Source organism: Mesoplodon bidens, assembly GCF_964165515.1.
Source record: "Mesoplodon bidens genome assembly, chromosome: 7".
Lineage (NCBI taxonomy): Eukaryota > Metazoa > Chordata > Mammalia > Artiodactyla > Ziphiidae > Mesoplodon > Mesoplodon bidens.
The window spans coordinates 63,865,370-63,885,882 of record NC_138164.1 but is presented as its reverse complement, the minus strand read 5'-3'; the positions used below and the strand labels follow the sequence as shown (position 1 = coordinate 63,885,882).

The 20,513-nt window shown below is 38.9% G+C and overlaps 1 protein-coding gene across 9 annotated transcripts in view; it reads left to right on the top strand.

Annotated features, from left to right (window-relative positions):
- The window catches only part of PAK1 (p21 (RAC1) activated kinase 1), a 236,681-nt gene that overhangs the window by 94,075 nt on the left and 122,093 nt on the right, over nucleotides 1-20,513 (top strand). Inside the window, exon 1 of one of the 9 annotated variants that reach the window (XM_081241115.1) lies at nucleotides 13,890-13,989. The exons of the other annotated variants lie outside the window; for them this stretch is intronic. The gene's annotated coding sequence lies outside the window, so the exon portion shown is untranslated. Of the gene's footprint in view, nucleotides 1-13,889; nucleotides 13,990-20,513 lie in introns of those variants that run through there. 9 annotated transcript variants of the gene reach the window in all.

Sequence of the window (20,513 nt, the reverse complement as noted above, 5' to 3'; positions counted from 1 at the left end):
TTATAGGATAACACTTCTTTACTGAAGTTGAGAGATCAGACTTCATCGATGTTCTGAGTCACCTGTGCCTGAATATTCATTTTTCCTTTGCCAATGTAGATTTATTAACATAATGTAATACATTTTTCTGCTTTAGTGTTAAGCTTTATCTCTCATAAATAACTTCCTCCACTCTCCCATCTAGTCTCTGAGATGGGAGAAATCTTCTATGTGCCAGGATCCTCCAGATTATCCCCTCTTTAGGAATAGTGTAGTAACAAGTCAAGGAAGAACCAGAGGTTCATTGATCCCTCATAAATATGATTTTGTGTGGTATTGATTAATTCTCTAAAATTTATCTAAGTCTTAATTATAAAAAGTCCGTTATGTTTTGGCTCTTATTCATGGAGTCAGGGTGTGATAATTTGCATGCAGCATTGGGAAATTCATTCTTGTTTATGGGGCTTTCTTCTTCCACTTTTCTACTTCCAGTTCTCTCCAATGTCCCTTTCCCTTTCAGACTGTGTAAGTACTAACTGAGGCTGCAAGGACATTTTTCTCCTTTATAGAATCTGCCTTTTGAATCTTTTGGGGTGATAAATGACAGTGACAGTATTTGTGTGGCCTCTACCCTCATCTGCCTGCCTATATCTTGAAGGCCTAGCTTTCCTTATTCTCTCTTTCCCTGATTTGCACAAAGGGATTGATGGCTTTCTCATTTGAATCCTTGCCTCATAGTACTTTGTATATTATGGCAATATTATTTATCATTTTTCTAGGGAAGGAGATAGATGTAGAAGGAAGAGCAGTAAATTTGAAGTTAGGCAAAGACCTACTTGGACACTTAACTTATTTAAGTCTCTGTTTCTTCATTTGGAAAATACAAATAATACCTAACTCACAGGGTTGTTGTGAAGATTAAATGAATAACATATGTGAAAATGAATTGTAAGATGTTAAGTTATATAGATGTTAGGTACAGTTGTTGTAATTTTATGACTGCAATTATGTATAGCAGTGGTTTTTAATTTTGGCTATGCGTTTGAACTACTTGTGAAGATGTGAAAAAAAATACAGTTGCCTGGGCTCTATCTCAGGTCTACTTAATCAAAATCTCTTGGGATCTCTATTCTTAAAAAGTTATAGATTCTGATATGCAGCCAAGTTTGAAAAGTACTGCCTTATAATATTTTGCATAAATGTCTTTGGTACTTATTATATGAAAACTGTTTTAATTGTCATCTAAAGTCCCTTTATTTGCTAAACACATATTAAGCCTCAGGCATTGTCATGGGCTGTGAAGAAACAGATAGATGATACCTTGTCCCTACCTTTAAGTTTATATTTGAGAAACAAACACGTCTGTAGACAACTGTACTATATTGAGAAAAAAAAATGACACATGGATATATATCCTGGTGCTATGTGAAGACAGGAAAGGCATCTACTTCACCTGAAATAGGGGTGGTCTGGCAAGCCTTCTCAATGGAAGTGACACCTGAGTTGGATTTTGAGAGATAAGCAGGGGTTAACCAAGACAGTGGGGGAGAGGTAGAAAGAGAAGGGAGGAGGACCTTCCTGAAAGAGAGAGATATGAGGGCTAGAAAGCTTGAGAGCATGTTTGGGGAACTCTGAGTAGTTTAGTACACTTAGAGGATGGGGTGCAAGGTGGGGAGTGGTAAGAGCAGACAGGAAAGCAAGGCTCAGACGATGAATAGCCTTTTGGATAGTGTACAGAGTACTTTCACTAATGTTATCTCACTTTATTCTTTCAGCAACTCCCTGGGTTAGCTAAGACAGGAATTATTTTATGTCCATTTTATAGAAGTGAAAACAGAGGTTAATTGAATTTCCTGAGGCTGTACAGCACAGCTATAGTTTGAGGACCAGTACTTCTGACTCTTGAGCTCGTGCTTCTTCCAATACACTGTAGCTCTCTTATACTTTTCTGGTATTGTGAGGATCAGGTGAGCTCCATAGATAAATGTATAGCAATTCATAAGCGGTAAAGTGCTTGACTCATGTTGGCTATTAGTTGGGAGTTTGGACCAAGTGACCTATAAAAATGCTTTTAGCTCTAAGATTCTGTGGGCATTTTCTCAGATTTTCCTTAATCATTTAAATAGATTTTTTTTTTCCAGGAGTTGCTAACCAGGGTCCAGCAAGCTAAAATAGCATCAGATAGTCACTCTTCCAATTTGAATGTCTTTACTCAAACCCCCTTGTTTGTTTTTAAAATACATTTATGTTTCTTTTATTATGAAAGTAATATGTGATTCTTGTAGAAAATATGGAGAATACAGAAGAATAAAAGGTAAAACAAGGACAACAACAAATCTATCAGAGTTTTATTGTAGAAAGATAACCAATAGTAAGTATTATAGCATTTCATCTATACCCTTCTAATCTTTTTTAAAAATGAGTTTGGGATAGTGATCTCCCTGTTTCCCAGCCACCTTCTCCTCCCAGCCTCATTGTATGTTGGGGATAAATGACATCAGGAACAAATCAGCATCCTCAGCCTCATTACAACTGACCTTTTACTGGGGACTTTCACAGTGCCAAGTACTTTACATTTGGTTTTTCATTTATTCCTCAGAATAATCCTATAAGAGAGATACTGTTTTATACTCATTTTACAGATTAGAAAATTTAGAAGCAGAGAGATCAAGTTGGGATTTGAAGACATTTTTATGATTATTACTGTGTAACTACGGCAAGTCACTTAACCACCCTGAGCCTCCGTTTTCCTTAGCTGTCACATAGATGTTTTAAATTTTTTAAAATTTATTTTTAAAAATAAATTTATTTACCTGTTTATTTATTTTTGGCTGCATTGGGTCTTTGTTGCTGCACATGGGCTTTCTCTAGTTGCGGCGAGCGGGGGCCATTCTTCGTTGTGGTGCGCGGGCCTCTCATTGCGGTGGCTTCTCCTGTTAGATGTATTAAATTTGATGCCAGCTTCTTAGTTCAAATATTTTATGACAGTGTTTTTAAATTTTTTTATTTATTTAAAAAATATTTTTATCTTCTTCTCTCCCTTGCCCTCACCCTTACTCCATAGTAAAATAGTCCATGATCCCCATAGTCCATCAGTAAGAGTATTTCACTTATGGAAACAATTCTCAGTGGGCTAGAGGAGTAAAATTTAAATTTCCAGGTTGGGGCATGGGTAGAGAGGGACTTGGTATAGTTGGAAGGACTCTTAGTTCCCCAATCACCTGTTGAAGAATTACTATTTTATAACATTTTCTTCTGTTTAAGATGATTTTCCCATCTGTAATTACCTGGCCAGTCCAGAGTCTGATATTTTTGTTTGGTGTCCAGGTACATTTTGCTTGGTCAGTTCAAGAAGTTATCTATATGTAATCTGCAAAGTAACTTAGAACAAGAAACTAGATGAGCAAAGGGGAAAAATTCATTATGATGCACTTTTGTAAGTCCACATTTCCTAAGCAGCCTAGAGACAATATATATTTAGACTTTACTGTTTTCAAAACACTTTCGTATACAATCTCACTTAATTCTGTCCTTAATGCATCATATTTTTACAGATGGAAAGAAATTAAGTGGCTTGTCCATGATAACAGAGCTGGGAGTTTGCAAATTGGAATCTTTAATCCATATCATCTGTCTCCAAATCTGGTGTTGGCTCCTGATCATTTGGGTGCTGCCTTGACCAGTGGCACTTCCTTCATTTTCCCTTGACTTAAAAAAAAAAAAATCCTGGTTCCTTGGAGAATGTTAAAAGCTATTTGCAGTTCATTCTTTTTCCAAAAATCATGTTGTTTCTATCCATTGCCAGTTGCCAGAGAGTTGTTTGAAGCTGACTACTTTGTTAAGGCCCCAGGCCACTTGGGAATGGCTGCTGAGAATATTCTTATGTGTGGGTTGGTAGAGTAGGGACAAAACACATACACTTCCACATGCATACAAACCAAATGCATGTCTACAGTGCTTCTATTTATCTATCCCTTAATTAGTCTACAGATATTTGTTGATCGCTTCCTATGTGCCAGGCATGTGCTTAGTACTAGGGGTACAATCATAAGCAGTACAGAAATGGTCCTTGTCCTTGCTCTTATAAAGCTTATACTCCAGAGGGGAATAAAGAGAAAAGCATTAAATGTGCAAATAAGTAGTTGCAGGTTTTGATAAATCCTACAGAAGATAAAGGAGTAGGGTAGAGAATTTTGGAGTGCTAAGAGGAAGGCCTCATTGAGGAGATGATACTTTTAAAATAAGATATGCAAGATAAGTAGATACTAGTCATGCAGAGAATGGAGTGTAGAGCATTGCAGGCAGAGGGAACATTTTAAGTGCACAAGGGCCCTGAAAGTAGGTAAAAGTTTAGAGCTATGATGTTCAGTATGGTAGCTACTAGCCAGTGGGGTTACTGAGCATTTGAAATGTTGCTGGTTTATATACAGATGTGCTATAAGTGTAAAATACATACCAGATTTCAGGCTTAGTACTGAAAAAAAGAATTTAAGGTAATTAACTTTTTATATTGATTATATGTTGAAATGTTAATATTTGGATAAATTGAGTTAAATATTTTTTCAAATTAATTTAACTTGCTTTTCTTTTTTAACTTTTCAGATATACCTACCAGAAAATTTAAGATTACATATGTAGCTTGTGTTAGTGGCTTGCATTATATTTCTATTGGATAACACTGGTTTAACTCAACATGGGGGAACTAAACACAGGACATTATGGTTGATGCGCCGTAGGGAGCAAGAGTGAATGGTATGAGATGAAGCTGGTCTGGTAGGAAGAGACCTTTCAGGATGGTACCCTGTGCAGTATCCTAGTTAATCCTGAGAGACTGAGAAGGGATGAATAAATCAGATTTTACAGACAGAGACAAATAGTGACTGCCCAAACCACTCCCCACCACCCCTTGGTGCTAGAATGAGGAGATGAACCAGCACTTTTAGCATAGTGTCTTGAGTGTAGAATGTTCTCTATCATTGTCAGCTGAAACAAACAAATAAATATTGAGGAGTAAATTGATTAAATTGACTAATCAAAGTTTTTAAGTGGTTTTGAGATTGCCTCTGGATATCTATAGTATCTAAGTAGAACTCTTCGTCAAAGATTGAATTTTTTATTCAAATTTAAAAAAAAAATTTTTTTTGGCACATGGGATCTTAGTTCCTCAACCAGGGATCAAACCCACGCCCCCTGCATTGGAAGTGCAGAGTCTTAACCACTGGACCACCAGGGAAGTCTAAATTTTTTATTAAAAAAGAAAAATCCCTTCTTTAGGCTGACTCTGAAGCAATACACTTCTTTCAACTATTTTGTATGTTTAAAAATTCTTTATAATAAAATATTGCGATGGGAGTATGTTTAGTGAGCACTCATATACTCATTTAGGTTCTATAATATTTTACTATATTTGCTTTATTGAATATCCATCCCTAATCTATTCATCAATCCATCTTATTTTGAAGCATTTCAAAAAAAGTTGTAGACATCAGTATACTTCACCCTTAAACACTTTAGCTATCATACTCTTACCCACTACTCTATGGCATTATTTGATTAACGTCTGTCTGCCCTACTAGACCCTATGCTCCAGAGAATCATTTTTAAGGCATGACACCTTAAAGAGAAAGAATTTTAACATAGTACCCCTTTCCTTAAAATAAAAAGTATCTTTTTTTTTGCTCCCCATTATAGTTACAGTTCCTAACATATAGTAGCTACTCCATAAATGTGTTGTTTTTTTTTTTTTTTTTTTGGTATGCGGGCCTCTCACTGTTGTGGCCTCCCCCGTTGCGGAGCACAGGCTCCGGACACGCAGGCTCAGCGGCCATGGCTCACAGGCCTAGCCGCTCTGCGGCATGTGGGATCTTCCCGGACCGGGGCACGAACCCTTGTCCCCTGCATCGGCAGGCAGACTCTCAACCACTGCGCCACCAGGGAAGACCTTTTTTACATTTAAAAAAATAAATTTATTTATTTTATTTATTTTTATTTTTGGCTGTGTTGGGTCTTCGTTGCTGTGTGCGGGCTTTCTCTAGCTGCGGCGAGTGGGGGCCACTCTTGTGGTGGTGCATGGGCTTCTCATTGCGGTGGCTTCTCTTGTTGAGAAGCACGGGCTCTAGGCGCGCGGGCTCAGAAGTCGTGGCTCACGGGCTCTAGAGCTCAGGCTCAGTAGTTGTGGCGCACAGGCCAGCCGCTCCACGGCATGTGGGATCCTCCCGGATCAGGGCTCGAACCTGTGTCCCCTGAATTGGCAGGTGGATTCTCAACCACTGTGCCACCAGGGAAGCCCCATAAATGTTTTTTGATTGAATGAATGAAAGTGGAGCCAGCATTCAAACTGAGGTCCATATGATTTCTTTACTCAAGTTTAGCAAACATACAAGAATCCTTTCAATTGTCTGGTGTTGGGAGAGGCCAGGAGAGAAGAAACCTCACTGTGTTAAATATTTAGGTGCCCAGTACAAATATCTCTGACCTGAGTCAAAGTTGAATGCATGCCCTGGTGCTAGCTAAGGATGTGGAAAATTCTTAAGCTGATCACCAGCTACTTTGCCATTCTGGGTCTTTCTTCATTTTATTTGAGTTGAAGAATTAAATGTTACTGAAAAATGGCATTGGATTAAGGCCCTTTTAGGCATATTTGCTTTCCAGAAGTTTCCTTTAAAAAATTTTTTTTAGTACTCTCCCAGGCAACATTTCAAAATTGGCAGAGTTCTTTTAGGTTAGTACCAATTTCTTTATAGGGCCACAATTCTAATAAGGCTTAACACGTACAATGTTACTAACTTTATTCCATTAAAAATAACAGAGCTCTATTTAACAAACTATTTTGTAATACTGTTAATAAATTTAAAATTCAGGCACAATTCCATCAGTCAAATGAGTAAACTCTTGTTTCCTTTTTTCTTGTATGTAAACATACCTGTTTACATAATTATAATCACAATGTAGACGTACATTTGTTGTTTGCCTTTTTTTTCTTGACTTATAAACATTTCCCCCATGTTACTGTGTAGTGTTCATTATAAAATTTAAGATGTTATTCCATAATTTGCCTAATACCATTGTATCAGTCAGTGTTCTACCAGAGAAACAGAGAAACAGAACCAGTAGAATTCTTTGGCAGGGAAACCTCAGTTTTGCTCTTGAGGTCTTTCAACTGATTGGGTGAAGCCTACGCAGATTATGAAGGATAATCTCCCTTGTTTTAAAGTCAACTGAATGTAGATGTTTACTGTATCTATAAAATACCTTCACAGCAGCACCTAGTGTAGTGTTTAATTGAACTACTGGGTACTATAGCCTAGCCAAGTTGACATAAAACTAACCATCACAATCATTTAGGTTTTTTTCCCCTGTAATAAATCGCACTGTAATTTTATCTGTAACACTACATATCGCTTTTTACTTTCAGAGTTTATTTCTTTAGAATAAATTCCCATAGGTAGAATTATTGGATCCAGTGATATGAAGACCTAATAGGCTCTTGACAGGATTTAATATTTGCAAACTGAGAATTCCACCACAGCCTTTCTTTTAATGATTTCTTCAGGAGTTGGTCTGTTCAACTGACTTGTTCCCCATTTCCCAAAGCCTATTTTTCCCCCCTTTATTTTCTAGCTCTGGAAATGGCTGCTTTTCTTCAGGGTCAGCTTCAGTTCTCCCCTCAGTCTCCACCTGTCACTTTCTCTTCTGTGCTTTCACTTCTCTGCTACCCCTCACTTTGTCTCATTTATCACAAATAAATAGAAGCTTTATATTCCTACTTCTGAATCTACTTGGATTGTACCCATTTTTGCCTTCGCTCCTTTTTTTCGTTTGTTTGTTTTTCTTTTTGCGGTACGCGGGCCTCTCACTGTTGTGGCCTCTCCCGTTGCGGAGCACAGGCTCCGGACGCGCAGGCTCAGCGGCCATGGCTCACGGGCCCAGCCGCTCCGCGGCATGTGGGATCTTCCCGGACCGGGGCATGAACCCGTGTCCCCTGCGTCGGCAGGCGGACTCTCAGCCACTGTGCCACCAGGGAAGCCCGCCTTCGCTCCTTTTTTTTTACAGTGAAGGATATGATTCTCTTTCAAGGAAAGGCCTGATCCTTCATATGCTTTTAGATTCCTTCCTGTGGTCCTGTCTTAGAAACCTCACTTCACTACCTCATTACATTTTGCTTTCTACTGGGTTATCATAAGCAGCAGTGAAATGTTTTATTTAAAGGAAAACAGTTTTCCCCTTCTCCACCAAACAAAAGTGCTCCTGAGATCCCATGTTAGCCTTCAGCTAAGCGCTATTTTTGCTTTCCTTCAAAACTAGTCTTCTTTAAATAGCTGTTTACAACTTCTGCTTCTAATTCCTTACCTCCTATTTACTTGGCAGCCTACTCCACTCTGCTTCTACCCCCATCCCCCCACCTTATCACAACTGCTTGTGCTAAGACCCATAATGACCCCTATGGTGCCAAACCTACTTAAAAAAAAAAAAAAGAAAAAAAGCAAACAACTCCAAAACCGTAGCCACACATACACCACTCCCCTTCCCATAATCCCTTAATATCATCAAAATGTTCAGTTGTGGTGCAAATGTCATACTTTTCTTTCTTTCTTTGTTTTTTTTTTCTTTAACAGTTTGAAACAGATAAGGGCTACTTTATGTCTCCTTTAATCTCTAACTTTCCTCTCAATCTCTTTTTTTCCCCCTTTCAGGTTATTTGTTGAAGAAACCAGTTGTCCTATAAAGTTTCTCACTGTCTGGATTTTGCATTTCCCTGTTATAATTTAACAAGTTCCTTGGTTCTATATATTATTTGTAAGTTAGTTTCTAGAGGCTTGATCTTTTTTTTTTTTTTTTTGCATGGCCACGTTATAGGTGTTGGTGTGTTCTTTCATTGAGAGGCTCACAGTGCTTGGATGGCTCTCTTTTTGTGTTGTTAGCAGCCACAGAATTTCCTTTTCATTCTTATCTTTCTGGACCTCTCAGTATATTTGCCTTTATTGATTACTCCCTCTTTAAAATATGCTTTGCCTTCTGTGATATCACTTTCCTTGTTTGCCTCCTACCTCTGACCATTCCTCAGTTTAATTTGTTGCCTTTTCTACAATGTTGATTTTAAATGTTGGAATTCCTCAAGGGAGAGATCCTCTTCTCTTACACTGTACTCTCTTTCTACTTGATTTCATTCATTGTCCTACCTTTGAATACTATATATATGCTTTCAACTTCTGTATTTCCCCAGATATCTCTAGTCTACACCTCTCTCCTTAACTCTAGACTCATATATTCAATTGCCCACTTGATATTTCCACTTTGAGGTCTTACAACATCTCCTTCTTTATATACTCTAAACTGCGTTCTTGGTCTTTTTCCACAAACCTGGTTCTCTCCGTTATCACTGTCTTAGTTAGTGGCATCTTTGTTTCTCTAGTTGCTCAAACCAAAAATTTAAGGTTCATCCCTGACACCTCCTTCTCTCCTGACACGCTTCTCTCCTGTCCTTCATATGGATAACTCCACTCCCTATCTTGTTAATTTTACTTCCTTTGTATTGCTTGAATCTGTCTACCTCTCTCCATTTCTGTTGTCACTTCTCTAATCCAAACTACCATCATCTCTACCTTGGACTATCTTTTTAAAAAAATTAATTAATTAACTTATTTTGGGCTGCACTGGGTCTTTGTTGCTGCGTGCGGGCTTTCTCTAGTTGCGGCGAGCCAGGGCTGCTCTTGGCTGTGGTGCACGGACTTCTCATTGTGGTGGCTTCTCTTGTTGCAGAGCTCGGGCTCTAGGCACGTGGGCTTCAGTAGTTGCAGCAGGCAGGCTCAGTAGTTGTGGCTCAAGGGCTCTAGAGCACAGGCTCAGTAGCTGTGGCACACGGGCTTAGTTGCTCTGAGGCATGTGGTGTCTTCCTGGACCAGGGATTGAACCTGTGTCCCCTTCATCGACAAGGCGGATTCTTAACCACTGTTACCACCAGGGAACAGGGAAGTCCCTACCTTGGACTATCTTTTAACTGAGTTCTTTGCTTGAAACCTGTAAAAGTTTTTTGTTTTATGTAGGAGAAAATATAAAATGTTTCTTTTCCTTTTTTTTTTTTTTTGGCTGTGCCACGTGGCTTGTATCATCTCAGTTCCACAACCAGAGATAGAACCCAGACCCACGGCAGTGAAAGCGACGAGTCTTAACCACTGGACTGCCAGGGGATTCCCAAATATAAAATCTTAAACGTGATTTTAAGTTTTTGAGTGACCTGACCTTGTTTTTTGTGTCTCTAACTTCATCTTGTGCCACTCTCCACCTCAGTGGCTGTGCTTCAGAGTGATTGGCACTGTTTTTTCCTCTCTCCCTCCCACCACCCCCTTCTACAAAGTTTGAGAAAGTCTTTCTTGCCTCAGGGCCTTCACACCTGTTCTTCTCCCCTGGTATGCTTTTCTCCATTTCTGGCTTCTTCACAATTCTAGCTTTTCTCTGCCTCCCTCTTTTTCTTCTTTAAGAAAATTGAGTATATTCTTCTTTCTAAATATTGGGTATCTACTGGAAGCCAGGACCCATCTGATCTAAAGAAGATCCCCTCTATTTTCATCTTACAGTATTTGTTATTTTCTGTAATGGCTTTTATAATGACCTGTAGTTCTGTACCTGTCTGTTTGTTATATGTCTAGCCTTTCAGCTCCATGGAGTCAAAGATCATCTCTTTTGTTCACCTTTGTACCCCATCACCTAGTACAGTGCCAGGACCACAGTGAGTGTTGTAAATATTTGCTGAATGAATGAGCTCACATTATCAAGAATTATCAAGCCTTGTCTGTTTTATCTCTGAAGTTATTTCCAAATTTGTTTTTATCTTTCTATCCTCTGTGCTCTGGTTTAGATCATAATTATCTTGTCTCTAGGTTTTAAAATTACCTCTTAACTAGTGTCCTGGACACCAGTCTTTTTGTTGTGTTTTGTTTTTTTTCATTTTTAAAGACTTTATTGAAGTATAGTTGATTTACAATGTTGTATTAATTTCTGCTGTACAGCAAAGTGACTCAGTTATACACATATATATATACATATTCATTTTCATATTCTTTTCCATTATGGTTTATCACAGGATACTGAATATGGTTCCCTGTGCTATATAGTAGGACACTGTCGTTTATCCATCCTGTATATCACAGTTTGCATCTGCTAATCCCAAGCTCCCAATCCATCTGTCCCCCAACCCCTTCTCTCCCTTGGCAACCACAAGTCTGTTCTTTATATCTATGAGTCTGTTTCTGTTTCATAGATAAGTTCATTTGTGTTATATTTTAGATTCCATATATAAGTGATATCATATGGTATGTGTCTTTCTCTTTCTGACTTACTTCATTTAGTATGATAATCTCTAGGTCCATCCATGTTGCTGCAAATGGCATTATTTCATTCTTTTTACGGCTGAGTAATATTTCATTGTGTATATATATTCCACATCTTCTTTATCCATTCATCTGTCGGTGGACATTTAGGTTGTTTCCATGTCTTGGCTCTTGGAAATAGTGCTGCTGTGAACATAGGGGTACATGTATCTTTTCAATTATAGTTTTGTCTGGATATGTGCCCAGGTGTGGGATTGCTGGATCATATGGCAACTCTATTTTTAGTTTCTTGAGGAACCTCCATACTGTTCTCCATAGTGCTGGCCACCAGTCTTTCTGCCCTCTTATTCATCCATTATTCTGCCTGGAGTAATTTTTCTGATCATGTTACTGTTTTTCTCAAAAGCCATCAGTGTATCCCCATTGCTGGTAGGATAACATGTAAATTGGTTTGTTATTCAGGGAACATTACACTTTGACCCCACCTACTTCTTCAGCCTCATCTCTCTCGACCCTAATCCATCCCTAAAAAGACTGAGTTTACTATACTTTCATATGTTATATCACTTTGTTCCCTCAGCCTGGAATTCCTTTTTCCTCTGTGCTATTAAAGCTCTTCATTCTTCAAGATCCAACTGGGCTGCCATTTCTTCCATGTAGGCTTGCAGCCCTCATCCACCTATTCATGACTATAAATTCCTTGATGGTATGCTATAGACTAAATGTTTATGTCTCCCCCAAATTCTTTTTTTTTTCTTTTTGCGGTACGCGGGCCTCTCACTGTTGTGGCCTCTCCCGTTGGGGAGCACAGGCTCCGGACGTGCAGGCTCAGTGGCCATGGCTCACAGGCCTAGCTCCTCCACGGTATGTGGGATCTTCCCAGACCGGGGCACGAACCCGTGTCCCCTGCATCGGCAGGCGGACTCTCAACCACTGCACCACCAGGGAAGCCCTCCCCCAAATTCATATGTTAAATCCAAATGCCCAAAGTGGTAATATTTGGTGGTGGGGCCTTTGAGAGGTGATTAGGTCATGAGGGTGGAGCCCTCATGAATAGGATTAGTGTCCTTATAAAATAGACCCAGAGAGCTCCTTCTCCCCTTCTGCTATGTGAGAGAGAAAATGGCTATCTATGAACCAGGAAAAGGGTTCTCACCAGACACTGAATCTTCTGGTGCTTTGATTTTGAACTTCTTAGCCTCCAGAACTGTGAGAAGTAAATTTCTTTTGTTTGTAAGCCACCTAGTCTATGTTATTCTGTTATAGCAGCCCAAATGGACTAAGACAGGTAGTACTTTGTTTTGTTCCTTGCTGTATACTCAGTATCTTGAACAGTGTCTGGCATGTACTAGGCTCTTGATAAATGCTTGTTGAATTATTGAATAAAATAATTTATCCACTCATTCAACAAATATTTATTAAGCTTTTTTGAATTTCCATAGCACTCTTTTGGTCCTGTGCACTAAAATTAGATATATAGATGTTCATTTGTTATCCATAGGAACTGATCACTTATAAAATTACTCCCCACTCAGACATCCCTCCCTGCTCACCACTGGACTCTGTCCTCCTCACTCTCCTTGTCAGTAAGCGCATTTCAAATGGTAGGATAACTAACATCTAACAATATGATGCAAGTAGATTCTAAAATGAAAACTGAAATTTCTGCAAAACAAAGAATTTTATGAATTTTAAATAAAGTGATATTGGAGAATGGCTTGAACCACACACACGAAAGTCATTGACAAATGAGGATTAGGTAAAATTAGACCAGTTTAAAATTGAAGGAAAAATTAACGTGAGTAATGTCATAATAGAAGATTCAGAGGACAATGATTTGAGTAACAAAGGATTAAGAGAGACCCTTGGCAAAACTTGGTGAAGCTCCTGAATATTTTTACAAAACTGATCCTCTCATCAACGTGTTCTGAAAGCCAAATGTGAAATGACCGATGTTCTTTGGTTTAAGAATTACCTTAGTGACAATTATAGCTTAAATTTTGTTAAATTACAAATTTTGTTTTATACTTATTTTGATAAATTAAAGGCCCCATCTACTTTTTATTTATTTTATTTAATTGTAGTTTTGTCCTTCATCAGTTAACTTAAGTGGCATTTCTGGGTATTAGTTATACAAATAATAAGAATCCCTTTGTATGCACTTGTCCCCCATTAGATTTATTTCCCTGATGTTGGGGATTGTGCATTATTCATTATATTCCTATGGGGCCCAGCTCAGAGTCTGGCACATAGGAGATACCTAATAAAGCAAAGGGTTAGGAAGAAGTGAACAGTAATTGAAGAGATTTGGAAGAGTGTCTTGAAAAGGTACTGTTTGGGGAGGGGAGCTAAGATCCCACAAACCGCGCTGCATGGCTAAAAATAAAAGGTACCGTTTGGTACAGTTTGTATGGCAGGTGAGTGTGTAGGGTTTGACTGTTATACTTTGTTATGTCCAAATAGAGAACATCTCATATTCTTCCTTTTGCTAGCTCCTGCCTAGTGTGTACTTTAATATTCAGAGTCTGGTCTCTGCTGCAATAGCTCTTGTTCTCATTGTAATTCTTCCTAGAGATTGAGATGGAAATGAGGAAGGCTTTGGGCTGCTGCCTGGGCATCCACATTCACGAGAACTTAGAAATGCAGAGGGACCAAATGCCATGCCTGACCTAGATGAATCCAGGTCAGCCAATCATTGCTTTCTTGCCTCTCCCTTTGTTCTCTGTGCTGCCAGCCTTCTATTCTACAGGAGGTTTATGCTACAGCTGTTTATGCCAATTAATATAATGCTAATATGCCCTTTAATGAAAGCATGGAAACACAGGGTCTCAGCCGGTGGATAAGAACAGTATAGTGTCAGCTTTCAAAGTACCTTTTCACTAACAACAACTGGACTAGGCACCTGAAAAATTTTTGACATTGTTTTTGAAACCGTAGAAATGGAAGCTGAAAGTGACCATTGCTTAGGGAATCTAACCCCTCATTTTATGGCATAAGGAAACAAAAACCCTCAGAGATGGTCAACCTCATGCCACATTAACAGTTCCATGCCTCCTATTTTAACAAAGCTCTATCTCACATAATTATAATTTTGTCCTCTATATTGTGTAGCAGTTAAAAACCCCTGCTACTGACCTGACTTGGAATCCTATGGCCCTGCCAATTCCTGACTCTCTGATCTGGGGGCAGTTACCTAACCTCTGTAGTTTTAGTGTCCTTATCCTTAAAGTGGTATTAACAGTAACACCTACTTCATAGGTTTGTTACCAGGATTACATGAGGTAATAATTGTAAAGCACTTAGCAGATTCTGGCACAAAACAAGTGCTCAATAAATGTTGGCTATCATAATTATCCATATTACAGGATAGGGAAGTGAAAATGAGCCTAATGACCAGTGCTTTAATTTACAGCCCTGTCCTTGAAACCTTTGTTCCTAATTCTCCTTCAGTTAGAATTTAAGCCTTGTAAAAGCAAGGACCTTGTGCTTGCTTCTCTGTTTCCTCAGCAACTAAAATAATTTTTAGCATATAGTAGATGTTTAGTAAGTATTTGGTGTATTAATGAATTCTTTTAGAAAAATTTTCTCTGAATAACACCTATTATTAGATACTCTAGTGACTTGAAACTTTTTTCTTTACAGTTGTTTATATGAATTTGCACTTGTCTTTGTAGTATTTGTGTTGTATCCTTGATCTTTTCAGATGTCTTTGTTTCTCTCTCTACTGTAAATCTTTTAAGAGTGGAAGACTGTGATCTCTGCTTTGGGAATTTCCCTATAGCTCCTAATGTAGTCGTTTTTTGTACACAGTTATTAGTGCTTATTAATTACTGACAACTGACCATAAAAATCACTTGTATTCAACATTAATTTTTTAGCAAAACTCAGTATATGCTATAGCATCATTCCCAGCTCTAAGAAGTTGTGAATTTGTAGAGTCAGTCCTTGGTGGCAAGAGGTACTTTATTGCCTTTGTGAATGTTATTTTTTATACTTGAAACACTCCCTCCTTCCTCCTTGCCCCTTCTCTGCCAGATGTCATACTGCTCATTCTTCAGGGCTCAGTCTTCCTCTGTCAAGTTGGTTTTCTTCCTTTCTTCTGTGATTAATTCCTCATTATGTAAATCTCTTCATGGAGGAAGTGGGCAGCTTTTGCAAATGGGATGATTGTGAAGGAGGACATTCCACACTGAGGGAAGAGTTGATGCAAAGACAAGGAAGGAAAGGGTCAGTTGTTATGCGAACATGATGGCAAATATTATATGTTATCTTTAGTATAGGGTAGTTTACTGGTCAGGGTTCTTATTAGTGGGGCAAGTAACAGAATCCACTCTAGCAAGTTCAAGGAAAATTGATTTATTAAAGGATACCAGAGAGATGAAAGAGTCTTTGGGAGAACAGAAGAAATGGACCCAGGCTGAGCTTCCAGGAATAAACTTTCCAAACTGCACCAAAGAATAAAGCTCTCAAGGATGCTTCTGTCTTTGCCGTAATCTAGAAGCTGCAGAATCAGGCAGCTGTTGCTACAACTGCTAGATCTAGAACTATGCTGCCTCTGTTGCAGTTTGTTCCAGCAAAAGGGGTGTCCTGTGCCCAGTCTCTCCACTCATCTAATACATAGTTACAAATCAGTATCTAGTGTGAGAGCATCTGATTAGCAGAACCTAAATGACTTTTAGGAGGGAGTCTGGGAAATACAGTTTTTTTTTGCTTTCCAATCTCTGAAGTACTCAAAGCTAGAAAGGGGTTAGAATAGGTGTCGAGCAAAGCAATTTACAGATTCCACTGTAGAGAGTATTCAGGTGGCTTGTACCATCTTCTATTACCGAATTCTGTATAATTTGGAATTCTGTAAGCAGCAATTCTGACTCAAATTTGGCTTATATCATATTGAAATTTATATAAGTTGAAAATTATAACAACAGAAAAGTAAAAGATTGTGTTACTTATATTCCCAAGCTGCCTTCCTTCATGGTGGTAAATTGATAGAAACAGTTGGAGGAGCTAAGTCTCTTTGTTAACCAGTGGATGAGAGAGATATAGATACATGACAGAGGTGTAGGGGGAAAGGGAGGGAGACAGGGAGAGAGGCAGAAAGAGGCATAGAGAGAGACAGAGGCAGACACTGACTTCATCTCCCAAAATGGACAAAATTTCCTCTTTAGTGCAATTGGACCACCTTAGGCCACTTACCCATCCCTGAACTACAAGAGTTTCAAGGGATGTGCCAGATGCCTTGTGCCTTAGTTACATTGGCTACTGAGGAATGAATACTGGATAAAACTCAGGGCTCTATTGGGAGGGAGGAAGAGGGGAATGGATGCTGGCTAGCCAGTAGCATCCATTTCAAAACTATAAAGGTGAGTAGGGATCAGTTCATGAGGAAACTTGAATGTCTGCCTCACAAGCTTGTTGTGAGATTTCAGACTAGACAAGGGATGTGTGAGGGACCTGTACAGTGAAGGAGATAGATTATAATAGGGATGAAGTAGAAAGTACATTGAACTTGGAGTCAGAGATTGGGTTCTCATCCTGGTCTTTTTACCTCCTTGAGCTTCAAACTCCGCTTCTGTAAAATAGGGACTACATCTACTGGAGTGTTGGGAGAATTAAATGAGCAAAAAGTATGTGGAAGCACTTAGTTCATTGTTTAGCGTATAATAAGTAAATATTTACTGAAAATGATGATGCTTGGCTAAAGCAGTATGAACTTTATTCTGAGGTCAAGGGGAGGCTTGCTCCCTTAGGATTGTCTTTCCTCTTAAGACAACTTCCTGGTTTCAGGAAACAATTTCCAATTGTTTCAGATCTGATCATATTCAGATCATATTTATATTCAGATCAGCTCTGGTTTAACTGCATGAGCAATGGTCTTCTGCCTCAGCAGTCTTTTCCTGAGGGAATTATGTGAATTATTTACTTCAGCTGTCACAGGGCTATAGATTTTTCTTTTTGCTTTTATAACTAATATGTGTTGGGGGGTGATGTGACCATACATATTTTATGTTCTGCCTTGGCATTTTTAAGAATTTTCTTATCTGAGGTCATTTTAATGTGTAACACTATGCCCTCTTCCTCCTACTTTTTGTTTTTTACACATTTCACATTATCTAAATATAGAATAGTTATAAATTCATATTAGGTTACAATAGGAAAGTGTTTAGGATTGGTTTGGACTCTCTCCCTTACTTTATATATAAAGAAACTAAGACAGGGAAGTAATTTATCCAGTCTTGGGTCCTGCTTCTTGCCCTCTTCTGTTTTCTTGGCATGGAAGAATTACATCTGGGGTTAAATTTCATTTTTTGTTCTATAATATTAAATAGTCAAGAGTCACTTGTAAATTGTTTATATCTGGTGGGATTTAAACTCGTAAGCCTGGTCTGCTGTAAGTGAAGCAGAGCTGATGTCCCAACCTAGGAAGCTTACCTAGTGACTAGAAGTGTTATGACTCCAACAGTGGGAAGAAGGGCCCTGCCATGAACACACTCTTCACTCCTAGACATACTTGGCATGTTATTAAATGTGCCACTTAGAGGAGGTGCCAGTGTTGTGTTATTAGGTAGCTTGTGGCCTTTCTATGTTTACATGTAGGGTGTTCGAAGAAGGAAGGAATGAAATTGAATGGGTAATTTCTACTCCGTGGTGCTGAGCACTTCTCACCTTATCACTACAAATAACAGTTAATTTTTCTTTTTTCTTTTAGAGAGTTACTGTTGGGTGGCAAGGAAACCAGAGAAACTGCTTCTAGTCTTGTTGGTGCTAATTAAAACCTAGATTTCCAGCTAAAGGGGAACCTAAGGGTTATCCAATCTAATACCCTTATTTTATGAATGAGAAAACTGAGGCCAAGAGGAGGAAAATTACTCACTTAATATTATACAATTAAAAAATATATATATACAATAAGTTAGTTCCAGAGTCAGGACCACATCTCAGCCCTTCTGACTCTGTTAAGTATATTTCTACTATACCGTTCTGCAAGGCAGTGAAAGAGTAAATGTGGGATAGTGAGAAGAGCACAGATTTGAGGGCAAAAGATCTGAGTAAAAGCCATGGCTCTGCCACTTACTGACTTGTTCCTGAGAAAGTAATATCACTTCCTTAAGCAGCAGTTTCTTCCTTTGTACAATAGGATAATGCTGATACTTTCTTACCTGCCTCACAGGGTTATTATTAGAATACCATGTGAGATGCAGTGGATAAAAGGAAGGCCAATTTGCTTATGGATTTCACCTCCATCACCTATAAACTGTGATTTTAGGACAAGTCACTTAATTTCTGTGAACACAGTTTTTCCTTTGTAAAATTGAGACAATAGTGGCTCCCTTGCAGAGTTGTTCTGAGGGCATTAGTGTATGTAAAGCATTCAAAATGGTGCCTGGCATATAAGAAGTGTTCAGTGAGTGTTTGAGATCTTCTCAGATGACTTAGTTCTGTCTTCTCAGAACTGTTCCTCTAAAGGCTTAACAGAGATATAGCAGCACTTATTCTGGGGCTTTAAAACTATTTTGTAGAGTCTGATTCAGAGGCTGTAGATGGGGTAGGGTGTGGGGTTTGCTGTTAGTCAGGTTTCTATTCTGAACTGTAGTGGCCTATGCTCAGGCTCTTCAATCCAGAGAAGGGCCTCTGGAGATGGCAGGCATTGAATATGGTGAATTGATTGAAGAAGAGGTGGAGGAAACTTGGTGGCTGGGAAACTTGGGAGGAAAAATGGAAATGGGATAAGTGGTACTATTTTTGGTCACCACTGCCTGCAGCCCACAGAATATCAGTATGTCAGGACCTTAACGGTGAAAACTTTTTTCATTATGATCTCAGTCTCTGACACTGTAAGTGCCTCAAAGTCATGGGGCTATCTCTAAGTCCTCTGTTGCTCCGAACACCCGACTTACAGTATATATACAATGTATTTTTTATTGAAAGAATGAATATCTGAAGTGGAGAACTGCTGTGACCCATAGGGGTCCATAAATCCTTGGTGGCCCCTAATCTCTCACCAGCTCCACCATCAGACATTCTTCTGCGTGCTTTAAATACATTATCTTACCAAATGCTAACAAGTAGCTTTTTGAGCTAAGCTGTTGATATTGCCCTCAGTTACACAGATACAGAATATGGAGTTTAGATAAAGGAAATGACTTGCCTTAGCTAGCAAAGGGTAGATCCAGGATTTGAACCCATGTCTTTATGACTCAAAGATAATCACTGATTGCCAAGTCTGTCTTCCTTACCAAATGGGAGCTTCTTGAAGGCAGGGGTCTTATCTGATTCAAATCTGTTTCCTATTCTCAGTACAGGAACTGAAAGAGAATAATTTTTATTGAACAGTTTATATACTGGAAAGTCGTAGACTCAGAGAGTAGGGCAATAGGGATGAGGTATTAAGAAACTGTTTCCTAGTCTGCATTATTTGCCTGGGGAGAACCCCAGTCCTCAAGGTGAATTTTTTTTTAATAACCCATAGGATCGGAAAGGAAAGCATTTATATACTGCAGAAATCCATAAGAGTAACTAACGCAAACTTTATAATGCTCTAAAGAACTTAGTGTGTCATTGGGAAAATAACACCTCCTTCACTGTTTTGCCTTGAGGCAAATTGAGATAATACAAGTCAAAGAGCCTGCGTGAAGTGTAAAGTGTATGTTAAATTGTTTTTAGGCATAGCTCTCCCTGCCCTTCTCTGGGCTTCAGTTAACTCTGTACAGTGAAGTGTTGGACTGGATGACCTCTATGGCTCCCACACCTCAGACATGTAGATAATGGTCTGCAGCTGTTCCATTGCTTACTTCCACCATTAACGTGGTGACAGAGAATTGATGCCTCTGATGTTCTGCATTCTCATTGACCCTCTTTCTTTAAGCCCACTGCCTAGTTTCCCTTAAAGTCTATTGCCTGCTTTAGTTTTCTTTTTAGGCTGTTTCTGTGTGGGCTAGCATTCCCTTTTGAGGTTGAACTGAATTGTGTAAGGCTTCAGGAAGTGGCGGAAGCACCTTCCTCAAACCTGGTTGCACCAGATGCCCATCAAGTCTAGTCCTGTCCCCAAAGAGGAAGAGAGAGTCTGGGTTCCTTAGCCAATAGATAAGAGTTTCTTCCTTGAGCTCCCTGGGCTAATTTCACCACTTAAAGAACGGATATTTCCTTTTCACTTCCAAATGGCTTACTTTGTACGTGATTAATATTCCTAGGCCATTTTTGTGTCACTCT